Source organism: Acomys russatus, chromosome 1 (genome assembly GCF_903995435.1).
Source record: "Acomys russatus chromosome 1, mAcoRus1.1, whole genome shotgun sequence".
NCBI lineage: Eukaryota > Metazoa > Chordata > Mammalia > Rodentia > Muridae > Acomys > Acomys russatus.
This window is the reverse complement of record NC_067137.1, coordinates 80842282-80859936: the sequence shown is the minus strand read 5'-3', so window position 1 is coordinate 80859936 and position 17655 is coordinate 80842282. Positions and strand designations below refer to the sequence as shown.

The following is a 17655-nucleotide window of genomic DNA, read 5'->3' as shown; positions in this document are numbered from 1 at the left end:
CTCTGGGAGTTCAAGGCTAGCATGGCCTACAAATCGAGTTCCAGGACAGCCGGGGCTGTTACATAGAGAAACCTTGTCTCTAAAAACAAACAAACAAGCAAACAAACCAATCTTCTAAATTGTGCTTGTTTGGAATAAGAAGGGACACAAGGTTGAGGCTAGTTAAGGAAATACACTTGAAGCCACAAACTCTTAGAGCTGAGTTCTGTTGAAGATTGTAAACACCTGAAATTGTTTTGTTGTCTGTTAAAAAAAGAAAAAGAAAAAGAAAAGCTGAACCCAATAACCAAAACCTTTTAAGGCTAGCTACCTAAATACTATATGCCTCTTGTTTTTACACTAAGAATAAACCGCATGCACTGTGCTGGGCAAGAGGAGGCTTCTGTTAGGAACAACAGGAAGATGACCCTCTTTGCATATGTGCAGAAAACTTCCTATTCTTTAGAAGATTTAAAATAACATTAAAGTGACTTTGGAGAAAGCCCGTGAAATGCAGACTTCAATTCAGAAACAGGACCAGGGGATAATTTGCGGATGCCATCTGGGATCCAGGCAGCCTCATCAACAAAAGGGGAACTTGTTGAGATCATCCAAATCTAAATTTCACATACATTTTTACATCTGGACTGAATTAATCTTTTCTTGGTACTGGCTTTCATGTAATAAAATAATTGTTTGCAGGTTTTATTTTTTTTTTTAAAAACAGCTTTAGAAATCAAAATGTATTACCATCCAAGTTGAAAACTACAAAGAACTCCTTTATCAGAAAGTTAGTTGTGAGACAGGAGTCATTTACACAAAACTCCAAACCTGAGAGCTCAGTCAAAAACAATCCCATTTGAAACTTGCATTCCAAGCAACTGCCACAAAAGGCTACACAGCCCATTATGTCATAAGTTCTGAAAGCCAAAAGCTTTATAAGCATAGTTAAATGTGGACTGGTCTACCACAACCCCCAATTCAGCCAGCCCGGTTGAATGACAGATTTTTAAAAACCTATAGCATACTGGCATTTTGCCTGTCTGTGTTGTGCTCGGGCATTTTCATGCAAAGCCGGGGTGTCTTAAATCTGTGCACTCAAGCTGCGTACCTGAAGCTGGTGTCTTACCCCTTGGCTAACCCCGAAAAGGAAGAGATGAAAAACACAAACATTTTCTTGTCTCAAAATGTTTTGAGCCTTGCAAGAACTGCCGATGATTAGTGTGGCTCATCAGCGTCAGATCGCAGATATTCGTCAGTGGGAGCAAAGAGTTCTTATTACAGCTAGCCTGCTTTCTGGAGAAGATATCCTGCAGATAACTTGATACGGGATATCCCCTGGGGAACCCCCTCCAACTAATAATCTACTAAAGGTCTACCTTACTATGAAATATGAAGTCAGTATGTTTACAAACATACCCCCTCCCCTAAAACCCCCACATTTCACTGTCAACTGCGTCCAACAGTGGAGTATTCTCATTTTTAACACAAAACTGTAATTTCTCAAAAACCACACCCAAGGAAAATGATTAGGTGCTACAAGTTTTACTACAAAGGACCGGAGCACAAGGCATCTGTTTCCCAGCCCCTTTCTGCTCGCTTCCCCTCCCCCACTCTTCATCCTGCAAGCCATTTGTAGGTCTCGGCTGTTAAAACTTTCTACAGCAGTCTCAATACTCTAGATTCGGGATAAAAACAACAACAACAAACAAACAATTAAAAAACCCACAAAAAAACAAAAGCAAAAAACCTCTTTGTTTTTGTCCTTTTAACAATGCTGGGCCTAAATTTATGCACTGTTCTTAAAGAGGAAAACCCAAAAGTCACAAGCCTTTTAAATGACAGATGTATTACGGAAAAATTTTCCCCAGAGTTTTTGATGCTGTGAAATATCGACTCCCTGAAACCACAGAAAGGAAATGACTTACATTCTTGGAAAATGAAGCCACTAGCAGCTTTCTCCAAAAGCGCTCCCTAATCCCCAAACTACACCCTGTGGCAACAGGGGGTATTTTGTGCAAAAACTAAATAAGTAGATGCTTAGAAAACCAGTACACAAACATCACCGGGTCCTAAGAAAGGAGGGACTCATGCGTGGAAAATCTGGCAAGGTACACTTTCCTTCCACATTCAAAGGTGCGGAGAACCCTTGCTTAAGTTTTCCTTCCCCGCTGTGGGCACTACACAGCTCCCGAGGGCAATGTTAAGCAAAACAGACTGGTTGCTTAAATAAATAAATAAACAAACAAACTTCAAAAAGGTGTAAAAGGGGCACTGAGGTAGTATTTTTTCCGGCACAAGCCACACAACTCTACGGCCTGAAAATTGCGCCAGCTTTTATTTCAACTTTAAATGTGCTTGTTTTGACAGCTCTCCATTTATCCCTGCCTAAGAAAGCGCTCCACCATTAGGCTAAGCCATCCTGGAACTCGAAGTGTTGTTTTAATCCTGTAGACTTCACACGGGTGGCCCCCAGCTGTCCACATCCCAGCCTTCCCAGAGGGGAGGCTAGTTGTCTCCTTTGCCTGGCCGCGTTAAGTTCCTCCAGAAGCCCAAATTCTGCAGGCCGCACTCCCCACTCGTGTGTCCCCGAGGCCTCCTTCGGGGTTTCCCGCAGTAGGCATTGGCGGGGACACCGGACGGGAGCGCTTGGATGCCTTCCCTAAGCTGGCTGCCTGGCCTGCGCGCACAACAGGCAATACCGCGCATCGCTCCGGCACACAGGGCTCACGGCTCATGCCAGTTAGTCACAGACGGGGCGCTACAGGCAGGCGCCCCTCGAACCGGGGTCCCAGAGATCCCGGCACAGGAACGCAGCGCCCGGCCCCCCAGCTCCGCGCCTCCCCCGCGGCCGCAGCTGCCCCGGGGCCCCAGCCTGCCGCCCCGGCGTGGGCGAGCTCGGACTCGCGGAGAGGCGACCTGCCCGCCCGGTGCCCGACGCCCAGAGCCCCGTGAGAGAGAAGAAAGACTCGGAAAGCAGCACTACCGGGAACCGCACTTTAGACCAGCAGGGGGCACAGCGACGGCCAGGGAGCACCGTTCCAGAAAGGGGACCGGCAGGCCAGCGCCCGCTCCTGCGCGTACCTCCAAAGTCGCCAGCGCCAGGCGTCCGACTCGGAACCGGCGTCTGCTCCAGCGGCGCCGAGCCTACTCGCAGCTTCTAGCCCTACTGCCGCCGCCAGACCTACGCTGCCGCTGCCCCGCCTCCGCCCCCGCCTTCCGCTCCGCCCCCTCGAGCCCACGCCCACGGCTCGCCCAGGCCACGCCCTCCTTACCCGAGGCCCCGCCCCACACCGAGTTGGAGGCGGAGTCCAAGCCCCGGAAGAAGCTGAGAGCTAGGGGCGGAGGGGAGGGAGACAATCGCGGCCGCAGGTGGAGCACTACCCTCCCGGCTCCGCCCTGCCCCGGACCCAACCAAGAGTCACAGAGGGGGGAAGAGTACTGGGAGCGAAGGAGCGCGGGGAAAGCCATTCCTCCTCTAAGCCCCGGATAACCAAGCCGAGCTTGAGTGGCATATATAGAGTGGCCTCTGGCTTTGCATGCCTTCCCGATGCGAAAGAGGCCGGGGCGCGAGGGTAATAGACTGTCGGCTGCCCCCACCATCTGAATGGTCCCCTTCTCGGCTCTGTCCCCGCATCCCCTAGTCGCTGGACTAGGCTAGTAAGGGGTTGTTTGAGCTGGAGTTCCGGCTAGATAGTTTGGAACTAACAGGGGCGACCACGCCGAGAAGAGGCAGCCCCAGGTGGAGGAAACTTCGTGACTCCTCGGTTTCCCCCTGTCCCGCGCCCACCTCACCATCACAGTTTTTATCCTGCATGTGGGATGTGGGTGCCGCCCAAGCCCGTCCGCCCCCGTTTAGTCTGTCTCTCCAGGTTGAAACAGCCGCTGCCTGTGGCCCTCAAAATGATGTTTGCCCTTAGTGAAAGTCGCTCGCGTGGCGGTGAGTGGTGCAAAAAGCACCAGGAAATTATTTCATTACCCCTAAGGGACTCCAGCAGGGCAATGGAGGCTTCATTGCTCCCTTTGATAGGTGGAGAAGTGAAGTCCGCTTCTCTGTTCCGCGCCCATCTGTACCTGCTGCTGTGCTTGGCAGCATAGGGAGAGCGACCCCAACTGGCCACGAGGCTACAAGCTTCTAGGCGTTCTGTGGGCCTTGCTGCTCCAGGGATGGGTTGTTCTGTGTGTCTAGCTTTCCCAGGTAGGTGCAGACACCTGAGAAAGAACCCTTGATACCCATAGAAGCTAGCTTTGAAATTGTCCTCTTCTTTCGATCCATCCAACTGTATAAAGCTGTCTGTTGTTGATTGAATCCACGTGCCTTATCTGTGTGATTTGTTTGCATACCGGAAGAAAGTCAATTTAGAGTTCCTTACAGATGCTTGGGACAGTTAGCGTCTGTCTTAGAGTTTCTATCGTGATTAGACATCATGACCAAAACCAGAGGATTTATTTCAGCGAACAACTCTCAGGCCACACTCCATCGCTGGGGGAAATCAGGGCAGGGACTCAATGCAGGAACCTGGCATCTGGAGCCGATTGATGTAAAGGTCATGGAAGCATGCTGCTTATTAAATTGGCTCAGCTTTCTTTCTTTTGTTTTTGTTTTGTTTTTGGAGACAGGGTTTCTCTGTGTAGCCTTGGCGGTCCTGGACTCACCTGTAGACCAAGGTGGTCTTGAACTCACAAAGATCCACTTGCCTCTGCCTCCCAAGTGCTGGGAGTAATGGCGTGCTCCGCCCCCCCCCCCCCCCCCCCCCCCCCCCCCCCAACCCCCACCCCTGACCCCCACCTCAGCTAGTCTTCTTACAGTATCTTAGTACCACCAACCCAGGGGTGGCAACACACACACACACACACACACACACACACACACACACACACACACACACACACACACACGACCTGGGCCCCCTGACAGTAATCATCCGTCAAGAAAATTCAGTTAAGGCCAATATGGTTGGGGATATTTTCTCAATTGAGGCTCCCTCATCCCAAATGATCTAGCTTGTGTCAAGTTGACATAAAACCAGCCAGCACACCCCCTCAATGGCCTTTCCGTTTTGGAGGCCATGAGTAATAAGTTGTCTCTGACTTCCACGCCTGAGCCTGTACACAAAAGACTTTTTCTCCTCTCACTCTTTATATGTACTCAGGATGGTGCAAACTGGATATTCGTCGGTAATAATTGCTGTCTAGTGAATGGACCAGCATTTACTATGTATGGTAAATGAGAAACATATTGCTGTTTTGGGAAAGAGTTCCTAAATATGATTTATTTTCAGGTTTCATATACCAAAATCTACCAGAGAAAGAACAAAATAACATATTGTCAGACTGTGAAACGTAACTGCAATTAAGAAACACTTAGGCAACCCAAAGAGCAAAATAGTTTAAATAGCTTTTTGTAACTAAAAAGATATTTAAGACTGGACTTACTGTCCAGGCCTAGATTGTGGTGAATTTTTTTTCTGAATTATAACACTCGTATTAACAGCGAGAAGAACACAATAACCATGCTCCTACATGGTACATTTTATAAACTATTTCAAACTTTCTAAGTCAGTTTTATAAACTCCTGCAACATAAAATACCACTTGGAAGCCATACACAATCCACTAAAGACAGAAAGGAGACTGGGCAAGGGTGTGTTTCTTATCCCAGGACACAGTTCTTAACATGCTCCTTACAAAGAGGAACACAGTTATGTGTGTGGTCACGGTTAATTCTTTGATGCTGGGGTCTAGTTTATTTCTACTAGTACGATGAGACGTTTCTCTAGACTGGAAAACTTCACCAGTGGCATTCTGCACATCTTAAATTATTGCTTTTTCTGAGACATTTAAATATCAGATGATATATTTTTAGTTTTGTTTTTCTTTGGATCTGTTCCATGGGTGTCTTAAGCAATCCTAACAGTGGGGCATAGGGCTAGCCACTCCTGGATCTTACAGCAGATCGGAAGAATAGGCGGACTGCTAAAGAGTCACAACAGACTCAGTGCTGAGGTACGGCTGCTGTGGAGGAAGAGTGTGAAGGCCAGGAGCCTTCAGGAAGAACATTAGACACCCCGGAAACAGAGGTTTGTCCAGTTTGTTCTGGCAGTCCTTCTGAAACCTGCCAGCATGTTGGGATCGTTACAGAAGTTAAAAGAACTAGCAATGACTGTATTCTTGGTCTGGACTATAACCTTGGCTTTGGTACAGTTTTAATACCTCCACATTAAGCGAAGAAATACTTGGGGTCAGGGGTTAAAAATGTCTCAGGTAGGGTCACAGAAGCATGCCTTGCCTTACAGCTTACTCCTGAAAATCAAGAGGCTTCTGGGTTTAGTGTTTTTTTTTGTTTTTGTTTTTGTTTTTTTTTTTTTGTCTTTGTTTGTTTATTTTAAACAAGGTCTTGCTGTGTATTCCAGACTAGCTTCAACTGTGGCAGTTCTCCTTCCTCTGGCTCTTGAGGACTGACAGAGCGACCGAGGAATGAAGAACCGAAACACTCCTCTGGGTCTTTTAAGATCCCTTACATAGACACAAATGTCATACAGTAGTGAGTTTCATGCTGTGGGGGAATCCATCTCTACTTCTGCTCTGTCTTTTTCTGCAGTGAGCTCTTCTACTGTTCTCAGTATCTTATGTACAAACGGGCAGCCTCCCTGTGAGACAAGTAATCCCCTGGGTTAGCAGTAGTGTCCCTTCAGGTAGCCCTCCTGCCTTCACCCACTGTGACTTGCAACTCCTAGAGCTCAGAGCATCCTCCACCCTGGGCCACAGTTTTGCAGGAAAGAAGGCCTGGGCAGGGTCCTCCTGGCCCGATCTACGGAACCTTTCTTCTAACTCTGTTTCAGCTCTTCTTCATTCCTAGCTTGCTCTCTGAAAAGCTGAAAGAAAACGCACCCCTCTGAGGGGTGGGTCGCACTTCCACCTGGAGTTAGATGAAAGGAGAGGTGGTAGGATGCAGGAGTCTGGCCAGTACACTGACTCCTCAGCCTTATTGGTGCTTCAGGCATGCCCTATCTTTGTCTGCTGTCTGCCATAGGAGGAGTCACAGATGATAACAGATAGGTCGGTCTCTTGGCCACTGAGGTTTTACTCACTGTTTTATGACATCTTATCACTTTGTTCCTGCAAATGAATGAATGAATGAGGACAACAGTAGGAAAGAGGAAGATTCATTGTTCAGAATTTGTGTTTTCTGCCCGGGCGAATGCTCATTTTTGAGAGAGCACCAGCAACAGTGCCATTTGTTGAGAGGCCTTCACAAAAGCCTCTCAACTCGGTCACCTTGAATAGGCTGCAAGCATAACAATCCTGCTATGAAACTTTGGCTTTCGGTGCTTAAAAAATACTGACGCGTAAGTACAAGTGAGCTATTGGAGGGGGTGGCCCCCAAGGTGCCTGGCAATTGGGTTATAAAACAAGGCCCTCCTGGATAAGAAAAATAATTTGGGACATCTTCATTAAATTCTCAACTTTCAGCCAGGCATGGTGGCGCACGCCTTTAATCCCAGCACTCGGGAGGCAGAGGCCAGCCTGGTCTACAAAGCGAGTCCAGGACAGCCAAGGATACACAGAGAAACCCTGTCTCGAAAAACCTAACCAAACCAAGCCAAACAAAATTTTGTGAGATGCTTCTTGGGCAGATATCCCAGAGGTTGGTAGGGGAAAGGTATGTCCCGTTACAGGGAGTTTGACTGGCACTAATAGGATGCCTTATGTCAACCAGCTCACTTAATGTTTAGTGTTTCAAGTACAGATATGTGAGAATGACTAGAACCCTGTATCAATTGATATTCCTTATGACAGATTGTGTTTCCACCCTCAGCCTTTCCTCTGCTTTTAACTAGTCGCCTTACAGCCTGTCCACATACGACGATGCTTGCTGACGCCGTTTTACTACGCGTAGTTACAAATTGCTGGGTTCTTTGCTAACAAAGCATGCTGATGGGATGGATGGCTCGAGTTCTGCCAGGGTGGGGCACGGGTGTGGGCAGGGGGTGAGTGGCCTTGCTTCCAGTTGCACAGCACCCCCTCTTCCATGTGAAGTTAGCCCCAGTGGCTCCACCTCCGAGTCCTTGCCATCACTCTGTCCACTGTCTCCTGCCTTTCCCTCTCTCTCCAGACAAGGTAGCTCCCAAGCCCCTCCCCGGGCTCTCAAGTTTAGTCCCTGTTGTTTTTTGTTTGTTTGGTTTGGTTTTTTGGTTTTGCCTTCGTTTCTTTTCAGTTTAATCCCTGGGGTAGTCTTGTGTGCCAGGGCTCTTGACCTTCTAATCCAGCTATTCTAACAACCTAAAAATGAAGATCAACTCGATCATTGCTTTCCCTGCTTTTTGCTTTAAAGTCACCGAAGAAGCCCAAGAAAATCAAGCCAATGAGCTGATTGGTCAGTCACGTCACCAAGACAACGGATGCTTGGTCAGCTTCGTGTTCTTCCCTGCTTGGCTTGCTTTCCTATCACAGTGACTACTTACATGTTTCCCGAAAGCGTTTGCTCTCTCTCCCCTCTCTTCCTCCTCATCCTTCTCTTTTCCCTCCCCTTCCCTGCCTCCTTCTCCCTGCATCTCTGCCCCCATTTCCCCTCTCCCCTCACCTTCCCACCCCCTTCCCTTGCTAGCCGAGTTCCTAGCTCTCTTCAGATCCCTCCCTCCTGCCATTCTTCAGGTCAGCCCAGCCTTCCTCTTTGCTCATCAGTCATAGAAAAGGTTTGTAAACGTAACCTTGCTGAATCCTCACGTAGTTCTTTGAAGAAATTACCATTGTTCTCCTCATTTCTAGATGTCCAGGGTCTTTACAGAAAACTCCTAGGAAATACGAGCTCACATTCTTTGCGCGTCTGCTCTGTTGCCTCCAGTGCAGAGCTGGTTAGGCATTTTCTCAGGTGCAGTCACTCTCTCCACCTCAAGACTTCTCTGTATCCTTCTCCGTCGTGCACTGTTGACTCATTAGCAGATATTTAATTATGAAGTAGTGTCATATCTGGTATACAGGACTCAAATAAATCAAAGCCCAACTACAAAAAAGACTCAACCTTCAGCTTTTCATTTGAGCTATTTGCCTTAAATATCCAACATGTCTCCATCTCCTAGGTCCCTCCCTAGTCTGCATAACTGCTGCTGCTAATCTGACAAAGCATGCATGTGCCATATGCTTGATGGATGAGATAATTCCAGTGACCAAGGGCTGGAAGGGCCATCTTCTTTTCTACCCTCATTTTAATAAAAAGTCACATATTACAGTGTTTAAACCCCTGTGGCTTCTGCTGTCCTCATTTCAAACCCAAGAAAAATCTGAAAACCAACCCTTTGCCATTATGGAGGGATTTGCTGCCTTGAAAGTATTTTAACACTTGAAGTGTGGAAGATATTTGTGGCACAAAGGCATCTTCAAGTTCATAGTTTGCCACTTCTGGTGGTCCTTTGTCCTCAGAGAACATTTGGCCATGCCTAGAGAGGTGCTATTAGCCATGGTGACAGGGATCAGGCTAGCAGATAGAGGCTAGGGGCATGGCTAAACATTCTACAGTACAAAGGACTGTGCCTACAATGAAGAATTCTCACCTCTGGTTGAGAATCTAAAATCTAAAAGGAAGGTAGAACAATGTGCCTGTGTTTTAGGGTGGAGGTGGGTGGGATCCATCTGGGGACCCTGATTGAGCTTGCAGGAAGCTTGCAGCCAAGCCGCTGAAGGCAAAGCTCATGTTTTTGGACCACACAAAGTAGTTTGGTAGAGATGTGTTGAACAGATCAGTTTGTATGTTAAGCAAGAAGCTACCGCTAAATGTGTAAAATTAACTTTGTTTCTAGGGACTGAATGCAGGACCTTGTACATAGTAAGTAAGCATTTTACCACTGAGCCATATCCCAATCACTTAAAATTAAACTTTAAAATGATCATTGAGAGCTATCAAAAGGTGATTATATAAATTATACTGATCACACTCATATGACTAATACTTTTCCTTATTTCTAGATTTTCATCATAAGCCATCTCTAGCATTTATGATAAGGAACATACATGTTATATACTTAACTATGTTGACGATCTCATGAAAGCAAAATCTGAGAATAGTTATGAAAAGTATGACAAATTATCTTGTGAAAATATTGTCTGATTCCTACCTAGATTTATTAGCTGATTTCCTTTTGACAATGGTTCCCAAATCTGGCAGTGAATCTGAACCATGTAAGAACTGGTGACAAGGCTAAAAATCTTGATTTAAAGTAATAGCAACAAACTCCAAGTGATTCTGACAGCCATTTATGACCAACAGCCTTGTTGAGGCTAATGCCAAGTGAGTTCTAAATAAGTCAAAAATTTGAAGTGTTCAGGCTGGGATGGTGGTACACAATTGTAGTCCCAGCATTTGAGAGGCAAAGGCAGGTAGATCTTTGTGAGTTCGAGGCCAGCATGGTCCAGGACAGCCAAGGATATTACATAGAGAAACTCTGTCTTAAAAAAACAAAAATTAGCTAGGTGTGGTGAGGCACGCCTTTAATCTCAGCACTTGGGAGGCAGAGGCAGGTGGATCGCTGTGAGTTTCAGGCCCACCTGGTCTACAAAGCAGATCCAGGACAGCCAAGGCTACACAGAGAAACTCTGTCTCGAAAAACAAAACAAAAACAAACAAAACAAAAAAAGCAAGCAAACAAACAAACAAAAAGTAGGCACAGGGCTGGAGAGATGGCAAAGAGGTTAAGAGCACCATCTGCTCTTCCAAAAGTCCCGAGTTCAGTTTCCAGCAACCACATGGTGGCTCATCACCATCTGTATTGAGATCCAGTGTCTTACTGTGGTGGGTAGGTGCACATGCAGGCAGAATACTGTATAAATAATAAATAAATCTAAAAAAAAAAAGATGCACAGGCACCACAGCTTTACCACCACCCCCTTTTAGAGGGCAAAAGCATTGGGGAAGCAGATGTGTTAAGATGTGATTAGTAGAGCCGGAGAGATGGCTCAGCTGTTAAAGGCTAGCTAGGCTCACAACCAGAAATGTAAGAATTCGGTTCCCAGCACCCATGGCTGTCTCTCCAGCCCAAAAAAAAAAAAGTGATTAGTAGTGCTAGGTATGGTGGTGCGCACCTTTAATCCCAGCACTTGGGCAGAGGCAGACAGATCTCTGTGAGTTCGAGGCCAGCTTGGTCTATAAAAATGAGTCCAGAACAGCCAAGGCTACACAGAAAGATCCCGTTTTAGAAAACAAAAACAAACCAAAAAGTAATTAGCATTCTTTTTATCACAAAGTAAGGCCATTACATCATCGCAGCCAAGTCAGGGTGAGGAAGGGTTGTCTATTTTTAATTTCCTGTGATGGAATAAAATAATCAAAATTGATTATTAATTTGAGCAATAAGAAGCTGTTCAACTAAAGATAATGAAACGGAAACTACCAGTGTCTCGGTGAATACCATAATTGCATTTGGTCCCTAGAAACTGCCACATCAATCTAATTATGTATAAATGAATCAGAGCCTTAATCAACACTTCCACAAATGTGCTGGAGCTGAGAGCATATAGACTGAGCAGGACATATGAGCACCCCAATTTCTATTTCCCACTTCCAAGTTTGCTCTTCTGACACAGGCTGTTGAACAGTTATGTATTTCACACATATGTACCTATATAAATGAATATATTTCATCCCAACTGTTCTGCCCATTCTGGACGTTGGAAGGAGACAGTTTGTAGATAGGTACTAGGTGGGCTGGCTAGAAAATGGTTTGTTGAGTGAATGACAAGGGAAAGGGTTTTCAGGAATGTGATGCACTTATGGTCGGTTGTTCACTGTGCTTAGGTTTATTGTCTTATTTAACCATAACAGCAATACTATGAGATAGGGGCCACCATATATTTTGTTTTACAAATAAGAAAATATTAGCAAATTACCCCAAATTGAAGAACTCATTAATAATTGAATTCCTGAGTAAATTGAAAAGAGAACAGTTTTGTCTGTACAAATAGAAACATCTAGTTTTAATAAAAAGCAAGCAAACAAACAGGTAACACTCAGTGTCTACCTTCTTGGCAGAGTGAGGATTTCAGGCAGAAAGCTATGTATGTATCAGAATACAGGGAAAATTACCCAAGGTGTCTGCCCACTCACTGATTTAAACCCACGTATGTATATGGAGCAGGAAGGGCTGGGGACAAACTCTCAACCCATTTCCAATGGGTGGACCTCTTTAATAATAATTACAAAGAATCACTGGAGGTCATTTGGCAAGCAGAGCTTGCTGACACTGCTTCCTCTGTGACAGCTCAGGCTTGCCGAGCTCTTGAAGGGAAGGGATTAAGAAGCACCATATTGAATCGCCACAACCCTCCGCAGTCTGAGAATTTGACTGTTCAAGTCACAGGTGGAAAACTGTCAGTCCTTCAAGTCAGTGCTGTGAGCTCCTCTGGCTTTGTGCAGCCTTACGGGAGGGGTGTTGTAAAATTCCGCATGTGACAAGAGCCTCTGGTGCCAGCTGTGGCTCCCAGAGAAGTAACCCAGCAAAGAGTGTCTCCAGCAAGAATTCAAGCAATGCAGAACCACCCTCCTCGGGAGGCTCTCAGGCCAGGGGGCACAATGAGGACACCCTAGCCTCGGCTGCCAGGCTATCATGACCTTCCAGTCATTAGCCCTGGAATGCAATTTGGTAAATTTTCTACCTTTTCTAGACTACCCTGCTGCTCTTAACATCCTGGAGAATTCATAGTTGTTATCCTCAAACGTCAAGAAAAGACTACTAAACTCTTCTGGGAGATTTGCAGGGGAGGGTGTTAAGTTGGAATGGATGTGAAAAAAAAAAAAACGCAGTGGGACCTATGGATTACATTCATCAATGTGTGAATTCAGTCCTTAGTTTTGCTACTAACTCCTACGTCATATGAAATCCCTATGGATTTGTGACTGACTCTGCTGATTGACAGGGGTGCGAGCCTTCCTTGCTCTGTTTCTTCCATTTCTCTGGGATACACTGCCCTGGGGGTCTGTGGTGGCAAACAGTTGCAATGGCCCTGCCCTCTGCTGATGGCATACCATTTGCTTTAGCTCAGACACTATTTCTGGGCAGCGTTATCACTCTGGTTACCCTTCAGAAGTGTTTATATTTATAGCAAAAACTACGCTCCTTAAATAAAGGAACAGTTCACAACAGATTTGACGCCATTTACATATTAAGCAGGAGCAGAGCAATTAATGAGTCAAGTCAGGTTTTAAAGGATTTTGATGTAATAAGTTTTACTTAAAGTGCTTATTCTTGACCTCATCGGAAGCATATTCATACAGACTTTCTGGCTAACTAATTAAAATTTTATTTTAAAACATGAACTGTAACTAGTATTCTCATATTTATGAGTATGGGAAACGGTTCCAAATGATTCTGAAGTTTTCTTCCCTATGGTTGCCTCTGTCTTATGTTGTTTCTCCACTCTCTCTGGATGAACGCACGGGGTGGGGCAGAGGGGACATAGAAATGCAATGCATGTGTGAAACGAGCACCTGACCTTGTTGCACTGAGACACTTTTCAGGTCTCATGTCCCACATTTTGGCCTTTAACCTGGATGGCCTCACACTGGACCTTACCATACTAAATGGCATTTTATACTTTTAAACCACAGATCCATTCCTGTGTCTTGCCAACACAGGAAGATGCTGGCCCAAAAAAAGGGCTTTCTGAGCCATCCTCAACACAAGTCAGCATTTCATGCAGTAACTTCCAGTTGGGAATACAATGGGCCTTGGCACAAAGCCAGACAGAAAACCAGGTCTGGAGGTCAGTGGATGAGTTGACCCAAGCCCAAGGCCAGTTCATGGCAGAGGGCGCTGGTCCTCCAGAGAGGGCTGGGCAGAGCTGTCAGTCAGCGCCCTCCACACTTACTACAAAAAGGATACAAAGTGGACAACATGAAAAGCTTGGTCAACCTAGAAGGTATGGGTTTGGTGGGTTACTGTCTTTGTTTTAAGGCGGAGTGTCAAGTGGTCGACACTGCTTCCCACTCTACCGCCTTGAGGTAGCACAGGAAGATGCTGAGCGCTTGATTCTCCTGTGTCTACCAACTGCACGGTGTTGGGGTTAAGGGTGTGTCCCACCACACTCAGCCCAAAGTAACAGAACGTGTGGTGGCTTCTCGAGAAAACAGTGTTTTCTAGATAATGAGAATGTGAAAGCGGTCAATTGTGGCTGCTTTATGGAGTGATTATCATTATAGATCAGGCACTGAGCATTTTTTCTTTAGCTCTTATGCCTCCCAACAAGTGCATTCTAATTTAATAACCACTCTTTTAAAAGGTGAAGTTACTCCCAGCACTGGGAAGGCAGAAGCAGGTGGGTCTCTGTGAGTTCAAGGCCATCCTGGTCTACAAAGTGAGTCCAGGACAGCCAAGGGTGCACAGAGAAACCCTGTCTCGAAAGTAAAAACAAAAAAGTAAAGTTACCTATGATCTCAAGACGTCCCTACCTGAACCTACTAAAGCCAGATTCAAACCCTAGTCATTGGAAGAGATTGTATTCTCAAAAGCTAAAACATGCTGTCTCACGGTAAAAACATATTTAAAACATTAAAGAGAATGAGAACATTTGAATTTTTTTTTTTTTTTTTTTAACCTAAATATACTTCACAAAACAAAGCAAACCCCTGGGCAACCAGGAACATTTATTGACAAGTAAGGCTTTTATTTGCCAGTGGCTAGGTACAGGACGTAGGCAGGGTCCCTGCATAGTGCTGGTCAGGAAGCCAAGCTTAACAGGAGGCAGAGGTTCACCCCTGCTGGAGTGACAGTGGGAAACTGTCTTCAAGCCTGAAAAAAACTTGGAGATAATCTAAGCTAACATTTTCATTTTGTACATGAAAAGCAATTAAGTGGCTTTACTGGGTTAGAGACACCACTGTGCTGGGGCCTGTGCCTGGTTTTCCTGACGGCCTTCTTTTAGCTACACTAAATTACAAGTTACATCCACACCCAGGAGAGAGGATTTTCTACTTTTTTTTTTTTCCTCTAGGGTTTTGTTTGTTTATTTGCATTTGCTAAAAGCTAATAAATTAATCATTTTAAAAATTCCTTTGTTTTTAAGAAAAGAGAAAAAAAAAAGGTAAATGAAATGTGTTTGGATTTCTCATGGGCATTTGAATTTCATGAGCTTTGCATTTCCTACAAAAGGGGCCAGGCCCAGCAATTTAATTTTCTTAGGCTAAGAGCTTTGATTAAAGCCTTCACCTTGACAAATAATTAGTTTGGGGAATAGGGGGATAGAGATAATTCAGAGATATGATAAACTTTCATTCATTTATTCAAAGAGATACTCATCGCATGTCAAATATGGTTGAGACGTCATGCTAGGTACAGGCCAGGCAACAGCAGCACAGCATAGTCGTTTCCCTTGAGGGGAGCCTTTCTGCCACTCACCCCTCTTAGCAAAGGGGCTGAGTGTGTATTCATCCTTGCTTCACTTAAGTTAGGCTGATGTCTCCCACGTGCAGTAAGAAGTCTATATGTGGTAAACCGTATGACTTCCGGGGGTGGCAAGTGACAGACACTTTAAAGAAACAGTTATGCATTATTTTATGGTATGAAACGTTCTTGTATATTCAGTGTCGTTGTGTATTCATTCAAGTGTGGGCAAGCCCACACAGCCCACATACATATATTAAATAATACTAAGCATATGTGGCATAGGCCACAGTGCTAACTCTTTTTGTTTAGTTTTTGTTTGCTTTGTTTTTTGTTGTTTTTCAAGACAGGGTTTCTCTGTATAACCATGGCTGTCCTGAAATCTCTTCGTAGTTCAGGCTGGATTCAAACTCACAGAGATCCGCCTGCCTCTGCCTCCCAAGTACTGGGATTAAAGGCGTGTGCCACCACCACCGCCTGGCTTAAGTGCTAACTCTTATAACCCACTCTGCACAGGCCATACGTGCTGTCATGCTTAGGCGTGCTCTTCGCTTCATTCTTTGGGCTTTCCTCTTGTGGCAATGGTGGCTGTGCCCAGGGCCCATGCAACCTAGTCTCTAAGTCTTCTGCTTTGTCTGACGTTTCATAAAAATGGAAATTTAAGGAGATAAAAGATTGAACTCAGCTGGGTGGTGGTGGCGCATGCCTGTAATCCCAGCACTTGGGAGGCAGAGGCAGGCGGATCTCCGTAAGTTTGAGGCCAGCCTGGTCTACAGAGCAAGTTCCAGGACAGCCAGAGCTGTTAAACAGAGAAACCCTGTCTCGAAAAGAAAAAAAAAAAAAAAAGAAAAAAGAAAAAAGATTGAACTCATAGCACAGATTGCATGTGCTGAATTTCTCTGTCCATCCTATGTCCATTTAAGGATGTATCAATATAAAATGGGGCGGGGGAAGCAATGTAAAACTTAAGAAGGTGCACTTGGGAAGCAGAGGTAGGAGGATCGCTGTGAGTTCGAGGCCAGCCTGGTCTACAGAGTGAGTCCAGGACAGCCAAGGCTGCACAGAGAAACCTTGTGTTGAAAAAGCAAGAAAGCAAAACCTTAAGAAGGTGTGTCAATGCCACTTCTGAAGGTCGACAGTCTTGCTGCCTGTGGAATACATAACCACTTTGCTGTTGGTTTCAGGCAGTCTGATTCCCTCTCAGGAGCTTGGTGTTTAGGTACATATGTGGAAATTGATTACAGTTATTACTTGTACCATTTGATTTAACATGGTTTACTTGTAAAAAACCACAGCATTGCTTTTTATTATAATTCTATGGTTACCTTCTAATTAAGGCAAATAATTACTCACTTTCTCATTTTTTAATTCGGAGACATGCAGCTGTGTTTGTTTTACCAGCAGCAAACACATCAGAACTAATCAGCGGTAACAAGCCATGTTAAATCTACTTGCTTAGTGAGATGGTTGATCTTTGAGCTGGCATCTGCACCCTGCCACACTCTGTGCATCTGGGTAATAGAAGGGCTTCTTGGTACATCACGTCTAGTTCACACACTGATGTCACTGCTTTGTGCCCGGACTGTGATGCCTCGAGAGGGTATAAAGCCAGTAACCGGCTGGAGCTTCCTCCCTCGGCGTTCCCAACCACAAGACCATGGAAGTGTGGCAAGGCAGTGGGAGAGAAGGAGAAGGAGAAAAAGAGAGAGAATAAGAGGATGGCAGACTCCCTCAGCCTGAGCACCAGTGAATTCTTAGATTTGGAACTAATAAATGAGCATTTATAAAACTTCATCATGGGGTCTGGAGAGAAGGTTCGATGATCAAGGATGTGCACTCAACAGAGACATTCACTCAGTGTTCCTCAAACTTGTAATGGAGTTTGGGCTGCCTCAGCCACACAGAGCCTCTCTTGGAGCACAGTTTGGGCACAGGTTGACCTATGCCACACCACTGCCTTTATCAACTTCACAACAACAACTGCTTCAGCAGAACAGTTCGGAAGTTTGTCTCCAGTCCTTCCTCTTACCCTCGGGCCTCAGGTGGTAGCCAGTAGTTTTGTAGCTCTTAATAGCTAAGAGCTATTAAGTACATAAGATGAGGCAGGTAACAAGGCTCGGCCAGGGTTGGGACTTAAATATAAAGCCCTAAAATCTAAAGACTTAATTGGTAGACATTCAAATAATCCTCAATTACAGAATCTGTGTTGGCTGCAATAACAAGAAAAGGCCACTTCCTGGCCTATTATTACTCATAGTCTCATCTTCTGTGTCTTGTCTCACAATCCCAAGCTAAGTATGAACAACCCC

The 17655-nt window shown here is 45.4% G+C and overlaps 1 protein-coding gene across 1 annotated transcript in view; it reads right to left on the bottom strand.

The window, feature by feature from the left end:
- Frmd6 (FERM domain containing 6) overlaps positions 1–3203 on the bottom strand; it is a 60992-nt gene extending 57789 nt beyond the window's left edge. Inside the window, exon 1 of the mRNA XM_051147197.1 lies at positions 3064–3203. The gene's annotated coding sequence lies outside the window, so the exon portion shown is untranslated. The remainder of the gene's footprint in view (positions 1–3063) is intronic.
- Positions 3204–17655: the final 14452 nt, after the last annotated feature.